Genomic DNA, 20823 nt, shown 5'->3' on the forward strand with positions numbered 1-20823 from the left:
ATCTCTCTGTAGATAACTCCGATTGGAACAAATAATTTTTATTTGAAAAGTAGACTCAAATATATTTCTTTCAATATATAATTTTAAATATTTAAAACTCCTTATAAAAGTAAAAAACTCAAATACAACTACGAGTATAGGGACTGTAAAAAAAATAACTACGAACCTAGACTTAGGGTTTAGGGTTTAGAGAAAATGATCACATTACCTCAGTGAGTTGACCAAGTCAACTCACTAAACCTGTTCTGATACCATGTTAAATTTATGGAAAATTTAAATACTTCATTGACATCAATAACTTGTTGTAATCAGAGTACATGAACCTCAATTAATAATAGAGGAAGGTAGTAGAGTCCAATTACAATAAAACTACCCTTTTCTCAATTACACCAAAACTTTAACATTTAAAGATAAATCCTAGCATCATTAAACAACTCAATATAGATAAAAGACAAACATAACTCAAGCTAAAAACTCTTCTTTGACATGACCATAAGATGAGATACTTTTGTGAGTCCTTCTTGATCTTCCAACTGATGTGATAAGGATACTAGCTCATGGTAATCATTGTGGGTCATACTTCTTATGGGTTTGGGCCCATCTTGTGGGCTTTCCTTTGTCGTATGGCCCATCTTATAATAATCTTAGATATGTGGGTCTTCCTTGGTCGTGTGGGCTTGAGCTTATCTTCCGACACAAACATGGGATAATATTGTCTCAGAGGAAATGTCTTGGATCTCCTTGAAGAAACATGAATGAAGGGTTGTCGACCAGTCGACACACCTATGGATACAAATGTAAAATTATATGCCACAAATGAAGAAGATATTGATATTGGCAAATATCAAAGACTTGTGGGAAAACTGATTTATCATATGGTAACTAGGCCAGACATATCATATGTTGTAATTATGGTGAGTCAATTCATGCACAAACCACAAATTACCCATTGGCAGGTTTTAGAGAGAATATTATGATACCTAAAAGGAGCTCCAGGAAGACGATTGTTGTATAAAAAATATGGGCACTTCAACATAGAAGGCTTCCCAGATGCAGATTAGGCTGGATCACTTGATGATAGAAAATCTACATCAGGATATTGTACTCTGGTTGGAGGAAACTTAGTTACATAGAAAAGTAAGAAGCAAAATGTGGTTGCAAGATCTAGCGCCAAATCAGAATACGGAGCTATGGCCCATACCGTTAGTGAACTCTTATGGGTTAGGACTCTTCTTACCAAATTAGGTTTTTATAAAAAAGGGTCCATGGGTCTGCATTGTGATAATCAAGTAGTCATTCATATTACTTCAAATCCAGTTTTTCATGAAAGAACTAAAAATATTGAGGTGGATTGTCATTTTATACGGGAGAAGTTTCAAGTAGGAATAAGCTCTCTCAAACATGTGTCATCTCAAGAGCAAGTAGCTGATATTCTCTAAACCCATTACATCTAAAATTCTATCGTTTATATGTGGCAAGTTGGGTATTTATGATGTCTTTTCTCCTCTAGCTTGAGGGGGAGTATTGGAAGATGGGCTCAATCCCACAAGCTCAAGACAAGAAACTCACACGTCAAAGGAGTTTCATATGTGTGAAATATGATACTTCACTTAAAGATGGCATAGAAGTGTAAATGTGTTCTTTTTAAGTCTTTTATTTCATCAAGTTGTAGCCCTAAGGGCATTGTAAAGACTATAAATAAAGGCATTGGCTAAGAGGTAGAGAATTGAAGCACTCTCCTCTCTTTCCAAAAATTTGTCCAACCCTCATTTTCTCTTTGATGCAAACCTCTTCTCCCTTAATCTGAACTCTCTCCTTCCACATCCTTCTTCTTCTCCTCTCCTTCTCTCTTCTTCTTCTTCTTCTTCCTCGTTGATCTATAGTTCCTTTCATGAGATCCTAAATTCTATATTCTTCAAGAGTGGAAGTTAGCTTAGCCTTCAAAAACTGATATTTCTATCCAAGACAAATAGAAGGAAGCCTTAATTACTGCTATTTGTCTTGCAAATGTTAAACCTCATCTTGAGATTGCCAAGAGTCAACTTTTGAGTGCTTCTTCTGTCCCAAATTTTGATGATGTGTGCGCAACACTACTTTGTCTTCTAGACACTTCTTCCTCCACTACTGACGTATCATCAGCTATGTATTCCGATCATAGAGGTTCATCATCTGACTGCAGTCGATGTTGAGGTAGAGGTTATAGAGGAGGCAGAGGAAGAGGTGGAAGGATTAGTGCTGGTAGAACAAATGGGAAATAATGTACACATTGTAAAAAATTTGGCCACACTATAGATTAGTGCCGTTATAGGGCATGCACTTATTGTGGACAATATGGCCATTATAAAAAAAATATGCTATAAAGCCAATGAACAGTCAGAATTGACAAGGGCTAATCAAACATTTGTAAGTAATACAAAAGAAGAACATTTCACAAAATCAGCAGCACAGAAAAATATTACTAATGAAGTGTATGAGCTATTTCAAAAAATGAAGATAATGCTAGGTTCTTCTCCTAGTTCCTCCGCAACTTTTGCTGCCACTACCGATTCAGGTATGCTATCTGCCTCATCTTCATCTTGGATAATTGAGTCAGGAGCCTCCGAGCATCTTATAGGTAACAAAAATTTAGTACATTCTCTATCACCAAGTTTTTCACAAAAGTTGTTACCATAGCTGACGGTTTTCAAACCAAAGTCCAAGGGAAAGGTTCCATTTCTGTCACCCCATCACTTCCACTCACTGATATTCTTTTCGTTTCTACTTTCCCTTTGAATCTATTATCTGATAGTTATTGACAACATATTTTAAGTGCTTGGTTACCTTCTCACCCACTTCGTGTGTCTTTCAGGATCTTAAAACGAAGTATGTGATTGGTGGAGGCCATGAACAAAGGGGGTTTTACTACTTGGACGTGCCAAAAATAAATATGGTTTCTACTATTGAAAATAAGACACGGTTGTGGCACAATCGATTGGGACATCCATTTGCACAGTCTCTTCATTATGTGTTTCCATCTCGTAAATTAAGGTCAAAATTTCATTATGAGGTTTGTCAATTGTGTAAACATCAAAGGAGTACATACTCTCCTCGTCCAGAAGTAAAAAGTGTCACTCCATTTTCATTAATTCAAACTGATGTTTGAGTTTCTCTAATATTTCTCAAGTAATATATTTTCTTAAATTTAGTGATGATTTCACTCGTACAGCTTGGATGTTTATATTTAAGCAGCGTTGTGGGATATCATTCATTTTAAAGTCATTTCATGCTATGGTACTCACACAATTTGGTCAGAAAATAAAAATTCTTCAAGTCTGATAATGCCAAAGAATGTGTTTCCAAAGACCTTGACTCTCTTTGTCAAGAACATGACATTATCCATCAAACATCATGCGCCTACACTTTTCAACAAAACAGTGTAGCCGAATGGAAAAATCGTCATATTCTTGAGGTAGCTCAAAGTTTATTATATGCCATGAAAGTTTCATACTTTTATTGGCCTCATGCCATCCTTATGGCTTGCTTTCTTATAAATCATCTACCATCTACCATTCTTGGTAATAAATCTCCTTACTCTAGATTATTACCGAATGACGATCCATTTTCATTACCTTTGAAAGTTTTTGGATGTCAATGTTTTGTTCATAATTCATTACCTAGACACAACAAACTTGATCCTAAATCTATCAAGTGTATCTTTTTGGGATACTCTCGCACAAAAAAAGGTTATGTTTGTTATAGTCCTACTCTTTAATGTTTATTTGTGTCCAGGGATGTAACATTTTTTTAAAACTCCTCATTTTATTTTGATAGCACTCCTCCTGGTTTGTCCTCAGTACCAGGTTCCCCTCGACCGGTTGTGCTCGTGATACAAAGATTATTCAACCCTCAGAGCAAGTGGCCGTCACCACACCTACCGAGTTAACAGATCCACCAGAGGTAAGTCCTTCATCACTAGTTATTTTTGGTCCTCAATATGATACTCGTCCTATTGCTATAAGGAAAAAACCTCGATCATGCACTAAACCTTCTACTTCTCATCCCATTTCAAATTTTGTGTTGCATCATCACCTCTCATCTTTATGTTGTCATTTTCTTTCTTCTATTTCCTCCATATATGTTCCACAGTCATATCTGGAGGTCCTACAACATCCAGGGTGGAAGGCAGCAATGGATGAAGAAATGAAGGTGCTTAATGATAATCATACATGGTCACTGGTTCCTCTTCCCACAGGAAAAAAGCCCATTGGTTGCAAGTGAGTTTATACTCTCAAACGTAATCCGGATGGGTGAATTGCACGACTGAAGGCTCGACTGGTTGCCAAAGGTTATACTCAGTGCTATGAAATTGATTATGAAGAAACCTTCTCTCCAGTGGCAAAAATGAACTCGGTACGTATATTATTATCTCTGGCGGACAATTTATCATGGCTGATATATCAACTTGATGTAAAAAACGCATTTCTTAATGGTGATAATAAAGAAGAAATTTACATGCAACAACCACCTGGGTATGTGGTTGAGGGGGAATTAGTATGCCGCCTTAAAAAATCTCTATATGGTCTAAAGTTGTCCACTTGGGCATGGTTTGAGAAATTTAGTCAAGCCAGCATACGGGCCGGCTTTCACAGATGCTATGCAGATCACTCAGTATTCATTGAAAATACACCAAGAGGTAAGGTGATTCTGGCTATATATGTTGATGATATTATTTTAACTAGGAGTGATTCCGAGGGCAGTCAGGAAACAAAGGATAAAATATGTGCTGAATTCAAGATTAAGGATCTTGAATTACTCAAATATTTTTTGGGTACTGAAGTATTACAATCCATACATGGGATTGTGCTATCCCAAACGAAGTATGCCCTTGATCTACTAGAAGAGACATGAATGATGGGATGCAAACTAGTAGACACTCCTATGGATGCAAATACAAAATTATGTGGAGGCATTGAAGAAGTTGTAGATATTGGGAAATATCAAAGACTAGTGGGACGACTTATTTACCAATGTGTAACAAGGCTGGATATTTCATATGCAGTAAGTGTGGTAAGTCAATACATGCACAAGTGACAACTTAATCATTGGCAAGCACTTGAAAGAATAATACGATATCTAAAAGGAGCTCCTGGAAGGGGGCTTCTCTATAAAAACCATGGTCATTTCAACATTGAAGGATTCTCAGATGCAGACTGGGCCGGATCCCCGGATGACAGAAAATCTACTTCAGGATTTTGTACGATGGTTGGAGGGAATTTGGTTACATGGAAAAGCAAAATGAAAAATGTAGTAGCATGGTCTAGTGCAGAAGCAGAATACAGGGCCATGACACACACTATTAGTGAACTCATATGGATAAGATCACTTCTCACTGAATTGGGATTTTACAAAGAAGCTCCAATAGATCTATACCGTGACAATCAAGCAGCAATACACATTACATCGAATCCAGTATTCCTTGAAAGAACAAAGCATATTGAAGTAAATTGCCAATTTATACAAGAAAAGTTCCAAGCTGGTTTCTTATCTCTGAAGCATATATCATCTCAAAGTCAAGTTGAAGATATTCTCACCAAGCCGGTCACTCACAAGGTTATGTCTACCATATGCAACAAGCTAGGCATTTATGATGTCTTCTCACCCCCAGCTTGAGGGGGAGTGTTACAATGTGGGAACCATCATGGTGCTCAAGTTGGTGGGCCCCACCATGAGGACATGGGACACCAAGAAGAGTCCTCACCCAAGCAAGCACGAGTTAAGGAATCAAGAAGCACAAGCTAAATTGAGTTAGAAGACTTGAAGATCAAGTGGGACCCACAAATATCTCACGAGTTGTCAACCTTTTCAAGATGAACTGGAAGATCATAAGGGACCCACAAGGATAAGGCTACGAGCTGGCCTTCTCCCTTATATTCACGTGAATGATGAAAGAGTCCTAGTTCAACTCATGTTAGTCTTCTAGTAGATTGGTTTGAATAGACTTATCTTAGAAATTTAGAGTTGGAATGTAATTAGGATTGGAAGGTTAATTGTATAAGGACTCTACCTCCTCCTCTACTATAAATATAGGTGTTGTAATTTGGAATTCATCAAGTTACACATTTCATTCTCGAATTACTCTCTATCTCTCTCTCTCTCTCTTTGCTTGGCGCGACCTCTCTTTGCTCTTTTAGTTTTTCTTCTCTCTACTCGAGAGCTCTGCTTCCCTTTTTTTCTTTTTCTTTCTTCTTTTTCTTGCTCTAAATTATGAAAAAAGGATTCTAAATTCAACAGTTATGTAGATGCTAACATGGCTGGAGACATTGATGACAGGAAAAGTACCACTGGATATGCATACACATTGGGTAGTACAACAGTTAACTAGGTCTCTAAGTTGCTAAAGATAGTTACTCTTTCCAGTAGTGAGGCAGAATATGTCGCTGTGACCTAAGCCAGCAAAGGGATGGTATGGTTGTAGTTTTTTTTTAAAGAATTAGGACCTCAAGTATGGGAAGAATGTGTTGTATTGTGACAGTAAGAGTGTTATTCATTTAGCAAAGAATCCTTTTTATCATGCCAGGACAAAGCACATACAGGTGTGTTACCACTTCATTAGATGGCTCTTGAGGATGGAGTATTGGCACTTGAGAAGATTCAAGGGAGTCAGAATCATGCAGATATGTTGACAAAGACTATTACGATTGAGAAACTAAAGTTGTGTGCAACTTCAGTTGGGCTTTTATCTGAGGATTGAGAGGTTGTTGTTACTGCGAATGAGATATTGATGATGGATTAGTCTCCAAGTGGGAGATTTTTAAGTTGTGGAGTCTAATTAATTCCTTACGTAGAGTCGACAAGTGGATCGACTCGCGAAAGGTCCACAATATATTGACTGTTGTTTCATTAAGGGTAGTTTGGGGGTTTCATACTTGTATTTTGATGGCCCTAGTTTTCTCATTATATTTGGGGGTGATGCTATTAGGATTATCATCGAGGATCATTAGTTGATGTAGAGAGGGGTTAGAGAAAAACACTTGAGTGTGTGCGATTTCTCTTATAAAATACTTCATCATCATAGTGAATTATTTTAGCGACAGAAGATAGGACATAGTCTCACCTTGAGGCGAACCTGTATAAATCTTGTGTTTTCGTGCTTGATTATCTTCTTCTGCGATTATTATTGCTATCATTAGTATTGAATTAGAGTATCTAATTCCTAAAAATCTATTCAACTGGAGAAGCAAAAAACAAAATGTAGTGGTTAGATTAAGTGTGGAAGCGGAATATTGAGCTATGACACTTGCAATAAGTGAATTGTTATGGTTAAAATCATTCATGATTGATATTGGGTTCCAGATAACCAAACCTATAAAGTGTCACTATAACAATAATGCAACTATCCATATTATGACTAATCTAGTCTTTCATGAGAGAACCAAGCAATCGAGATACACTGTCATTTCATATGAGAAAAAAATTCAAGCAGGAATAATATCTACACAATATATTCCTTCAAAGAATCAATTGGTGGACATCTTCATAAAGGCTATTGCTACAAATGTCACTCACATATACTTGCTCCAAGCTGGGAATATTTGATGTTTTCTCCCCAACTTGAGGGGGAGTGTTGAAGTAGTTTGAGTAGTATTCTATGTAATTATGAGAGTAAGTGGCATAAGCTATAATTAGTAGTTAGTTTAAGTGTTCTTTTTAATTCTTATGTATTTGGGTATTTGTTGATTTTTAGGACTACATGAATTTAGCTCATGGAGAAAAATAAGAGGCCCATTGGGAGAAAACAAGAGAAAGAAAAGGGTTATGGACTTGTCAAATCCCTCCCCCTTAAGTTGTATTTATAGATATCAAAAGTACTAATATTATAAGAATACCCTTCACCCTAGTAAGAGTGAATAAGAGACATAAATCATCAACTAATTACATCAGTGCCATCTTTATGAGATGACTCTTTATTTACCATCATGCCACCACTATGTGGGCCTGTGAGCCTTCTCCTTGATCTGTAGGCTTGAGCCCATCTTCCATACACTTGAACAAGTGGCCTTCCTTGGTCGTGTGGGCTCGGGTCCATCTTCCAACACTTCCCCTAAAGTTTGGGGGGGGGGGGGGGGAGGGGAGAGGGGGTGAAAAACCATCATAAACGCCCATCTTTCTGCAAATGGTGTATAGGATCATCTCGTATAAAATGGCAGTCCACCATCTCTTCCAACACTTCCCCTCAAGCTAGTGGTATCTTTTTTATTTTCCAAGAGTCCCATACGACATAATATAAGAGAGAGTAAAATCACTTGTAGCATAAGACAAAGCTCCATACTCCAGTCAAATGGTCAAAGTCAAAAATATATTTCATTCAATTTCACAGGCAGAAAAGTAGCCCTATTGTGGGGCACAAAGTCTACCCACTTTCTCAGGATGGCTAAAAAAATACCTATTTGGTGAATAATAGATTTGACTCACATTGGATGTTGGGCACACTTCTATCCTCCATAGTTAGTGGGTCTATAGGCATTGTTCAGAAGTGTAGTAATAATCTCTTCCATCACGATGTCCCAATACAGGCCATCGACTCTCAAATGGTACTCCTTGCTCAAATATCATGTGACCTTGGGTCTATTGACTGAGCATTAACTCCCATCTTTATATTGATGATAACAAAGCTTAAATAATCTAACATTGGTAATTCTTGCATTTTATATGCAATTCCTTCAAAAAGCACAAAAGTCAAGGTATATTGCAAAGAATTAACAAAAGCTTCTCAAAAACCTCAAGTTAAACTACCGTGTCAAAGTCATCTTGAAGAAACATCCTCAAAGTGAAGAAGCAAAGAATTCAACACTAGAGTTTAAGAAGTCTTGGAAAATCACAAAAACTTTGTCTATGTAAAAGAGCAGCCCCAAACCTTCAAACTTGAGGTCAACGACAGTTTTTGGAGCCTTAGGACAAAATTTCATACTCTACATGTTTTAACGATGCATATACTGTTTTAAACATGTAAGAATCACTAAGGATCAACTTCAATCATGCATTGAAAATACACTTAGAGATCTAGCTATGGATTGATCGGTTAACATCTGCTCATGATCAATCAACTAGAATATGCACAAACCAAAAATATAAACCATGATCGATCAATCAAGGGTGATTGGTTGATCAACATGAGCATGGGCAAACTGAGTTATAAAGCATGATCATTCTTTTTGGATGGATCGATCAATGATGTCATGCAATGTAAAGTTATGAAGAATGATCGATCAACCACTTGACATTGATCAATCATTCAGAAGTTTGCCAACCAGGGACACTAAGCATGATCGATCGTGGGAGCACCAATGATCGATCATACTTGTCATGCACTCCTAGTATAAATTTTGATTGACCGATTAGTCCTTGGACATTGATCGATCAACTTAACTTATCAGAACCAACGGTAGGATATCGATCTATCATACCATCGATCAATAAGCCATTTCTTAACAAAAATATAGCCATTACACTCAATTTATCGATCAACACCTTGCACTGATCAATCAATGTAAAGTCACATTTTTTCAAACGGGCAAATAATGGCTAGTTTTCCTTGGGAAACTTATAAATACCACACCAAACGTTCTTCAGAGAAATAAATGAGAATTTATTGGCATACCTACTATAATCTTATCATTGAATCTTGAATTTCCCTCATAAGTTCATTTTTGAGAAAAACAGAGGACCAACTTGCAAATATTTCAACTATTCTCATTTCTAACTCCGACCATTCATTTAGTCAAGCTCCAATATCATTTGAAAGTGTGCATCAAGCCTGGTGGCTTGGACAAATCAAAGGAGAAGGTTGTCTCTCAAATGTTCAAAGGGTGTAAGCTTTTCTTTTTCCCTTGTAGCTTTTTATTTTATTTGAGAGGTTCATTTAGAACCTTGTGTTGTAAAAAGTAATCTACTTATAGTGATATTGATATAAAATATCTTATTTTATTTCCCTTTTCCACCCTTGTTAGGGTAAAGGGTATTGATGTAATTAGTTAATTTTTTACTATTATGAATAAATGATTATGGGAAGGTTTAGGGACGTCACTCAAGACCCTAAATCCTCCTTCCTCTTATCTATCTCTCTCACCTAGTCGTCCACTTTCTCTTCTCCTATTCTCCTTCTTCTCTCTTCCTCTGCGGCTCCTTCTTCCCTTAATCTAGTTCTTCTTTGTTTAACATCATGAGATACTAAATCCAACATGTTAAGAATTAAATGTTCTAATTCTAAACTATCGATAACAATAATAATAAGTATGGAATAAGGGAAAAACAAACATATAAAAGAACAACAAGATTTATACAGGTTCGCCTCAAGATGAGACTACGTCCTGTCTTCTGACATTGCAGTAATCCACTATGATGATGAAATGCTTTACAAGAGAAAGCGCACACTTATAGGTGTTTCTCTCTAACCTTTTGGGCTGCAACTTGAGATGCTTCTCGGATTAAGATTATCAAACCCTAATGGCGGCGCCCCTCAATTATAAAGAGAAAAATTAGGGCAATTATGATACAAGAGTAAAATTTTCAAACTGCACTTAATGAAATAATAGTTAATATATCATGAACCGGGCGGGGGCGGAACACCCCCGGCAGGGGGGTTTCCTGCCCCCCCTCCCAACCCCTATGACGACCTGACCACGCAGGTTGATTCGCGACTAACTCATTGTAGGGCGTTAATTAGGCTCCACAACTTAACACAACATGGTAGTAGAGGATAAAGAAGATGGAATCAAATGAATTTGAAATTAGCTTGGTGCCAATTTGAAAAGGAACTAAATTTCCATAAATTTGGAAATATACTATTTGGAGTCAATTCTAGTTTGCCTTATACTCAACCAGACTGTTCCTTTTATTAGCATAAACTCATGGGAAATAATAGATTAAACTGTCCTCATGCCTACTAATTTAAAGTTTTCTAAGAAAACATGAAAATAGATAGACATACCCCCAACTCCATAAGTAATGCTAAAAAATATAATTGATTGCTAAGATATTTGTAAGTGTAACATTCTAAGATAAACCACGACACAAGAGAACTTTGTCCTCAATGTTTTGACAATCTGGATATAGCTGATGTCATTCGTAGGACTTCTGATGTTGAATGGAATGGTGGAAGCTTTAAATAGACACTTCAACCAGTTTGGAACGTTCAATACAATGCTTAGTATTTTGCTACGTCCCTTAATTGACTAGAGAGCTTGAATTGTTCCCCTTTGGACGGCCTCTCAATACAACTCTGTCGATTGGAAGGGTTGGTGCGAAGCAGTCCACTGCAAGTAGACGAAGGATGTGTTCTATCATTGGCACCGGCCCAACTTGTAGATAATATGTGATGGGATAAGAAATCAACCATTCCTTTTGCAAGTTCCAGTGTTTAATTGAGTGGATTCAGTGGAGTTAGGCGGGTCAGTAGTCAAGACGGCGGACAAGAAAGAAAGCAGCGATAAGGAACTACGGCCCTACCTGCTCTCCTCCAGGCCCTATCGTGGTATGACCAGCACATGGAGTTGCTTCCCAGCTGACCCGGCAAGATTAAAGAACCAGCTATCCAGATTGGAGCCGATCAGTGCCTTTGGAATCCTTTTATATATACACAACCTTCTCGAGTTTTTCATTCATCAATACACCACCCATTGGAATCCCAGATCGGTCTCCCTTTCCTCCGGGAACCTTTTTCTGCAATTCTTCACTCGCGACAATGATGAGCCCCAAGAAGTTGGTGAAGAAACTAGCTGCGACCAGGATCAGATCCGTCGCTGAGAAAGGTCATTTTGTTGCATACACAACAGATTGTGAGCGCTTCGTCCTTCCTTTAACATTCCTCTGCAATCCCATTTTTCAAGCTTTGTTAGCGGTGTCCGAAGAAGAATACGGACTGCCTGGAAATGGGCCAATTATGCTGCCATGTGATGGAGCCTCCATGAAATACTTAATCTCGTTGACGCAGAGATCGCTGAGTGAAAATTTTCAGAAGGCTTTGCTTGTCTCAATAACCACAAATCAGTGCTTAACATCTTCCTTGGTCCAACAAGAACTAATCCAGCATATCTCCGTCTTTAGTTGTTAGTGAATTTTTTACCATGCCGTTAGTAGGACTTGGCTACAAATGTAAATATTAGTGCAATTTTGGTTCTATACAATTTTTCCTATTTCATTTTTCTTGCCTTGAATTGTTGAAAATTCAGCACCACCCTGTCTTCGATAAACTTAGCTTATGTTCCTGATCCGGTTTGTGTTAGCTGAAAGCCTGAGTCATTCATGACGAGCAATTCCCTACAGCTTTATTAGTAATTGTAAGAAAACCTCAGCACTCATTCATGAAGCTGCATGGCTTGGTTAGCAATAAAAATGGATTCTGACGTGGCTTGCAGCTATTGACGATATTAAAGAGAAGAAGAAACTAATAAGCATTGTATATTTCATTGTTGAAGAGATAACTATTTATAGCATCACAACAAGTTCCGTACCATGTACAACTCTTCAACTACGTGTCGTAATTGGATACAAATTACAGGTTGAGTTCATCTTTATCTGGTATCTCTGTTATCCTTTATCTTTATCATGCCCCCTCAAAATGGATCTTTGAGAGGAGAGTCCAATCTTGGTCAACAATAAGAAGAAGTGTGGCAGTGAAAGTGGCTTGTGAGAGCATCAGACAACTGATCACCAGAGGAGATATGAGTAAACGAAAGAATGCCACTTTGAACTTGTTCGTGAAATAAGTCGTAATCCAAAACAACATATTTCAAGCAAGAGTGAAATACTGGATTAGAACACAGATTTGTAGCACCAATATTGTCACAATAAAGCACCAGAAAATGTGGAAGAAAAACACCTAGTTCAATGAGAAGAAAGCAGATCCATCGGATTTCAACTACAGTGGTTGCAACAGATCGATATTCCGCCCCAGAAGATGAGTGAGTCATTGTCCATTGCTTCTTAGAACTTCAAGAGATAGGATTGCAACCTAGGTAAACAAGATAGACACATGTGGAAGTGAAATCATCCTTGTTTTCTGCCCAATTAGCATCAGACAATACATGGAGAAAGGAGATTGTCGGTGTAGTACAATACCATGATCCAAAGTTCCATGAAGTTAACACAAGAATCGTTTGACAACATCCCAGTGGTCAGTAGTATGACAATGCATAAACTGAGATAACTAATTCACCACATAAGCAATGACAAGACGAGTAAGAGACTAGTATTGTAGACTATCAACAACAATCCGATATTTAGAAGGATCAGAGAGTGTCGTGTCAGACTGAAGTGTGAGTATAGATGATGTGGCAAGAGGCATTCGTACAGGCTTTGCATTTGTTATGCATGTGTGAGCAAGTAGATCAGAGATATAGTGGTGTTGGGATAGAAGTAATCCTTGAGAATGAGGAACATATTCTATGCTGAGAAAGTAAGTCAAGGAGCCAAGATCCTTGAGTGAAAATCACTGAGCCAAAAGGTCGAAGAACATTGTCATAGGTTGATTGTTGTCTCTGTAATAATTATGTCATCCAAATAGACTATAATATACAACACAGTAGTACCTATGTGAGAGATAAATAGAAAGGAGTTTACATAAGAGTTGGTGAAGCCATATGTGATGAAAAGCTGGTGCATCTCATGATACCACTGTTATGGTCTTGGGTTAAGTGCTTAGCTTTCTGCTACCTACCAAGCCGGTCTTTTGGGTAGTATTGACTATGTACTTAACATTTGGTATTAGAGCCACTACTTACGTGTTATGCACACAATAACATTATTATTTTAGTGTTTTCTTTAATTTACTGTATTTTATTTCAGTTTTAGGTCACAGGGGTATTTTTGAAATTATTTAATAGGGATATTCTTAGAATATTTTATTCATAGGGATATTTTTGTAATATTTTATTAAACCCTAACAGGGTGAACCCTATTTAAGGGGTAAGAGTAATGAGAAAAGAAAAGCATTGAAATATTAAGAATTAGGTTAAATCTAGCATAGAGAGGCTTAGAGTTCTCCTCAACGAACTCTAGGGTTATCAAGCTTCCCTTAAGCTTGATCTTCATTTTCGTCTTCCCCATGTCTTCCTACTACCCCTACGGTAATGCTTGGAATACCCCAGATCCTCCCAAAGAATCCTTGTGTCAGATCTGGGACCATATCAACTGGTATCAGAGCGGGAACACAATTGGTTATTCTATATCCCAAGAAAGATGGATTGCAATGGGTAAGGAATTGGAGGAAATACGAGCGCGGTTAGATGCTTCAATTGAACGTTCGGCAAGGGAGCCATGTGCTCCCACAAAAAAGGTCATACGACCTGAAATCTTTGATTACGGCATATGCGTAGAAGAGGCAGCTGCTGCCTCAGACGAGCAGAAAGGCCAAGGGCCAGGAACTCCAGCGGCGACGACATCGGAATTTGGGGATTCCGAAATTCCAAAAACGGCTGCACTGGAAATTTCGACGGCACTCGAAATCTCCGAGCAAGCGCAAAACTCCCGAAATGCCTCCAAGGGCTACGATTCGCCTCCAAGTGGTGCGATTCGCCACCGGAGTAGTAGGCGACTCAGTCGCGTCCCTCGGGTCCATCGGGAAACTACCCGAGAGCCCTCAGTCTTAGAAAAATTCCAAGCGACGACGCCTTAGCGGGCATCTCGTCGCCACCGACGAAGTAGGATAGTTCGTCGGCGCCGTAAGCAACTTTTCCGCAAGGGATCTCGATTCCGGGGGGCTGAGCAACGACGATTCACAAGTTTTCGAGACCCCTCTGTCTCAGAAACAATCCAGGTGGTGAAGCCTCGATGGGCTGCGATTCTCCACCAAAAAATCAGGCTATTCCGTCGGTGCCGGGAGAGAGGAAGGAGACGCCCGTTGCTAGACTTCGTCGGTGCCGGGAGAGAGGAAGGAGACGCCCATCGCTGGACTTCGTCGGTGCCGTGAGGAACGGAACCGCCGGCCGCAGAGTTCGAGAGCTGCCGAAGGAAGAAGACGACTCCCGATTAAATTTTCCTAACTTAGGAAAATTTAATCGGCCTGGTCCACTGAGTAGCACGCCGGACCGGGTTCCTGAACCGAGTCAACCCAGGTTAACTCGGACCGGCCCAAAAAAAAAAAAAAAAAAAAAAAAAAGAGGAAGTGGGCAAACAGAGTGGGCGTCATAGCTATCGCGGACGCTACTTCAGCACCGGTGAAGACGTTGGCATACAGACACTACTTTCGAGCTTGAGGACAAGCTCGTCTTCCAAGGGGGGTATAATGTTATGCACGCAATAACATTATTATTTTAGTGTTTTCTTCAATTTACTTTATTTTATTTCAGTTTTAGGTTACAAGGATATTTTTGGAATTATTTATATTAATAGGGATATTCTTAGAATATTTTATTCATAGGGATATTTTTGTAATATTTTATTAAACCCTAACAGGGTGAACCCTATTTAAGGGGTAAGAGTAATGAGAAAAGAAAAGCATTGAAGTATTAAGAATTAGGTTAAATCTAGCATAGAGAGGCTTAGAGTTCTCCTCAACGAGCTCTAGGGTTTTCAAGCTTCCCTTTGGCTTGATCTTTCGTTTTCATCTTCCCTATGTCTTCCTACTACCCCTACGGTAATGCCTGGAAGACCCGTAACCCGTGGCAGACCCCAGATCCTCCCAAAGAATCCTTGTGTCAGATCCGGGACCGTAACATTACGTTGCGTGTTTGAATCCCGGAGGGGGCAACCTAGCGGTGTCACTAAAATGGGTCATCGTGGACGTTTTCTCATAATGAAGGAGTTTGTTGAGCGTCGGCTCATAAGAGCTTGAGGGAAAACTCTTTCTCCAATGGGTGTGTGATGTCATGATCCTGGGTTAAGTGTTTGGCTTTCCGCTACCTACCAGGTCTTCTGGGTAGTATTAGCTAGGTACTTGACATAATGTGACTTTTAATGGTGCTGCCTAGAAAGTCACTAAGGGAGTCATGAGTTTTGCACAAGGAGTTAAAACTAGAACTCTTTACATCACTTCCAATTGCAAAGACACGATTGCAGTTGCTGACGTTGTTACTGATTCTGATTTGTGGCATTGCATTATAGGCTCAGTTACATGAGTGAGAAGGGAATGAAAGTGCTTTAGTCCAAAGGGAAGCTACCAGGGTTGAAAATTATAAAAAACAATCTGTGTGAAGGTCATATTTTTGGCAAGCAGAAAAGGGTTAGCTTTTCTAAGGTTATAAAGGAGCAAAAGACAGCAAAATTGGAGTTGGTTCACACAGATGTGTGAGGACCTTCAACTATGACCTCTCTTGGTGGTTCTAACTACTATGTGACATTTATTAATGATGCAAGTAGAAAGGTATGGGTTTATTTCATGAAAAAGAAATCTGATGTCTTTGATACATTCAAGAGATGGAGAGCAATGGTTGAGAATGAAATAGATTGAAGGTGAAGTGCATTCAGTCAGAAAATGGGGGAGAATTCATAGATGATGATTTCATGAGGTAACGTGCTGATAATGAAATCAAGACGAAGAAGACTATTCCTGGAAAACCTCAACAGAATGGTGCGGTAGAGGATGAATAGGACTTTGAACGAGCGTGCTACGAGCATGAGATTGCATGCGGGATTGCCAAAGATGTTCTGGTATGAGGCTATTAACACCATTGCCTATTTGATCAACATAGGTTCCTCAACATGATTGGATTGCAAAATACCATAAGAGGTCTGGAGCGGCAAGGAGTTTGGTTATCACTTCTGGGATGACCAAAGTCGTAAGTTTATCAGGAGCAAGGACAGGATCTTCAATGAAGGTGTCATGTTTAAAGACATGTTGAGAACAAAGTCTGAGAGCACAAGTGATGAATTCAAGAAGTCAAAAGTGATTAAGCTAAGAGATCTTCTGATTATTGAGATAGAGAATATTGCTCAGGAAGACCAAGAAAACATACCCCCATAAGTAAATCAGAACATTCCTGTGACTGAATTCAAGAGATCTGCCATAACTAGTAGACCACCATAGAAGTACTCCCCTGCACTATATTATATTTTGTTGACTGATAAAGGTCAACCAAGTGGGAGTTCGCCATGAGGGATGAGATGGAACTCACTGTTATCCAAACAAAAAAGGCAGTTGATCGAGTTACCAAAAGAGAAGAAGGCCTTACAAAACAAATGGGTGTACCGAATAAAAGATGAACATGATGGCAACAAGTGGTAAAAGGCAAGACTTGTTGTAAAGGGCTCTCAACAAAAAGAAGACATTGACTACACTGATATTTTTTCTCCAGTAGTGAAATTGAGTACTATTAGAACACTGCTTGGACTAGTGGCAAATGAAGAATCGCACATAGAGCAGTTGGATGTAAAGACATCATTTCTTCATGATTATTTGGAGGAGGAAATTTACATGATGCAACCACAAGATTTCAAAGCACAAGGAAAGGAGAAAATGGTGTGAAATTTTCAAAAGAGCTTGTGTGGTCTTAAACAAGTTCCAAGACAAAGATATAAGAAGTTTGACACCTATAAGAGTAGTAATGGTTTTTGGACGTGCCAGGTGGATCATTGTAGTTATGTGAAGAACTTTGATGATTCCTACATCATACTACTGCTATATGTTGATGACATGTTGATAGAAAGTGTTTGAAAAAAGTAAATAGATAATTTGAAAAGGGAGTTGTTCAAGAAGTTTGCAATGAAGGATTTGGGTACTTCAAGACAAATCCTTGGGATGAGGATTACTAGGGACATTGATGTCTTAAAACTGTCACAAGAAGAATATGTTAAGAAGGTGTTGAGCAAATTCAACACAAATGATGCAAAACCAGTGAGTACTCCTTTGGCTAGTCACTTTAAGCTATCTAAGGAGCAGTCACCTACTTCTACAGAGCAGAAGCAAGCCAACATGGCCAATGTACCTTATGCTACTACTGTTGGTAGTTTCATGTATGCCATGGTGTAGACTAGACTACACATAGCTCATTCAGTGGGAGTTTTGAGCAGATATATGAGTAAAACTGGGAAAAACAATGGGAAACAATGAAGTGGATTCTCAGGTATTTGAGAGGTACTACAGACTTAGCCTTATATTTCAAAAAATCAGACTTGGGATAGATGCAGACATGGCTGGAGACATTGATGCTAGGAAGAGTACCATTGGATATGTATACACATTGGGTGGTACAGTAGTTAGTTGGTATGGTTGTAGAAGATAGTTCCTCTTTCTACTACTGAAGCAAAATATGTTGTCGTGACTAAAACCAACAAAAAGATGGTATGGCTGCAGTCTTTTTGGGAAGAATTAGGTCTCAAGCATGGGAAGAATGTGTTGTATTGTGACAGTCATAGTGCTATTCATTTAGCAAAGAACTCTATTTATCATGCCACAACAAAACACATACAGGTGCGTTACACTTCATTAGATCGGCTTTTAAAAATAAATTATTAGCACTTGAGAAGATTCAAGGGAGTTTGAATCTGGCTAATATGTTGACAAAGACTATTACGATTGAGAAACTGAAGTTGTATGCAACTTCAGTTGGATTTCTCTCTAAGGATTGAGAAGTTGTTGTTATTGCAGAGGAGATATTGATGATGGATTACCCTCCAAGTGGGAGATTGTTAAGTTGTGGAGCCTAATTATTATCGGAGGAGCATCACTAGTTGCAGCCCAAGAGAGAGGTTAGAGAAAAACACTTGTAAATGTGTGTGCTTTCTCTTGTGACCTATTTCATCTTCATATTGGATTATTGCAGCGGCAAAAGAAAGGATGTATCTTTGCCTTGAGGTGAACCTATATAAATCTTGATGTTATTTTTTGTTGGTTGATTTTCCTTCTTCCATGATTATTATTATTGCTCTCATTAGTTTGGAATGAGAGTGTCTAATTCCTAACAATCAACTCAGACTCGTCAGCTTGACTCGGCCGACTTGCTCTTTGCCTCTATTATACTGATCTGAGTCCCAAGTACTCTACCGATTCCTCCAATGACTCGACTATATTAGTATGACACCAACTTAGGATAACTTCGATTTTTAACTTGGGCTCACTCTGGACTCTTAAGGACTTTAATTATTTATCGGTTATCCATTGCTATATAACTGCATGTTAGGTAAGAGCTCATGAATTGAGATAATTTCCCGAAGCAAATAGTGCCTAGAAGATGTGGCAATCAAAGAGCTGATTGTCCAAACCACTCTTAATATAAGGCCACCATTGGTAGAGAAGGATTTAGGTATATTTCCATTGTCCTCCCCACCATTACAGAGAGCTTGTTCGGTGTTGAGAGATTTGGAAACAAAACAGGAGCCTTGAGGAAGAACAACCATGAGGAAAGTGCTTAGATTTAGAAGCAGCATCAGAAGAATTCAATCAAAAGACAAATATGCACTTGATTGCGCACGAGGATGAAGGTATGCACTTACCAAAAACAAGATTCATTGGAATACACTTTTTTTTTCTAAGACATCTAGAAAGTTTCCTTTTCTGCTGCTAGAGATGAGGAAAGTATCTAACATGCTTCTCTTGATTTTTTCCCTTGCCTTAGACCGGTTTCATTATGTAATAACATCTCTAAGTGTGGACTATATTCAGAAATAGGAATGTTGTGTTATTGGCTACTAATCGGTTGGTTTAATGTGGCTGGCTAGCTCTCGGGTTCTATGGTATGGCTATCTCTCAATTTGGTGTCTAAATTAATCCCTGATGTTGTAAGCGTAGATGCAGCATTCATTGTTATTTTATTCACACTTCTCTATTTTTTGAGAAGTCCTTCTAGTTACTCTCAAATCTAGCTGGACTCGGTTCAACTTATTATTGGCAGCTTATTTCACGGTTCTAGCTTATTACTTGGTGTAGAGTTTCCTTACTCACGGTTGGACTTACTGCAAATTATTTCTTGTGTCCTTATTACACTTAATGACTTTCATTATTTACATGTTCTCTACTGCTATATAACAACATATATGCTATGTACTATTTGGGCCTTGGTTCAGTACTGTTAGGAATTAGACGCCCTAATTCCAAACTAACGAGACCAATAATAATAAATACGGAAGAAGGGAAAAAATAACCACGAAAAAGCAGAACAAGATTTATATAGGTTCACCTCAAGGTGAGAATAGGTCCAGTCTTCTGCTGCTGTAGTAATCCACTATAAAGATGAAATATTTTACAAGAGAAATCGCACACTTATAAGTGTTTCTCTCTAACTTCTCAGGCTGCAACTCGAGATGCTCCTCGGTATAAGATGATTAAATCCGTAATAGTGGTGCCCCTCAATTATAAAGACAAAATTAGGGCAACCGTATTACAAGAGTGAAATTCCCAAACTACCCTTAATGGAATAACAATTAATATATCGTGGACCAAGCGGTGGCTTCACCCCCTAGACCCCTGGGAGGGGGACTTTTCACCCTCTTCCAACCCCCACGATGACGCGATTGCACAGATCGATACATGACCAACTCAGCGTAGGGCATTAATTAGGCTCCACAGCTTAACAATCTCCCACTTGGAGACTAATATATCATCAATATCTCCTCTACAGTGGAAACACTTCTCCATACTCAGAGAGAAGTCCAACTGAAGTTAAACACAACTTCAATTTCTCGATCGTACTAGTCTTTGTCAACATATCAGTCAGATTCTGACTTCCTTGAATCTTCTCAAGAGCTAAGACTCCATCCTCCAAAGCTACTTTGATGAAGTGATAACGCACCTGTATGTGCATTGTTGTGGCATGATAAATAGGTTTCTTAGCTAAATGAGTAACACTTTGATTATCATAATACAACACATTCTTCCCATGCCTGAGTCCTAATTCTTCAAAGAAAAACTTGGCT

This window comes from Aristolochia californica, unplaced genomic scaffold (genome assembly GCF_029961685.1).
Source record: "Aristolochia californica isolate CCGP_79_NKW_82.1479 unplaced genomic scaffold, dmAriCali1.0.hap1 SCAF_11, whole genome shotgun sequence".
In the NCBI taxonomy this organism is placed as follows: domain Eukaryota; kingdom Viridiplantae; phylum Streptophyta; class Magnoliopsida; order Piperales; family Aristolochiaceae; genus Aristolochia; species Aristolochia californica.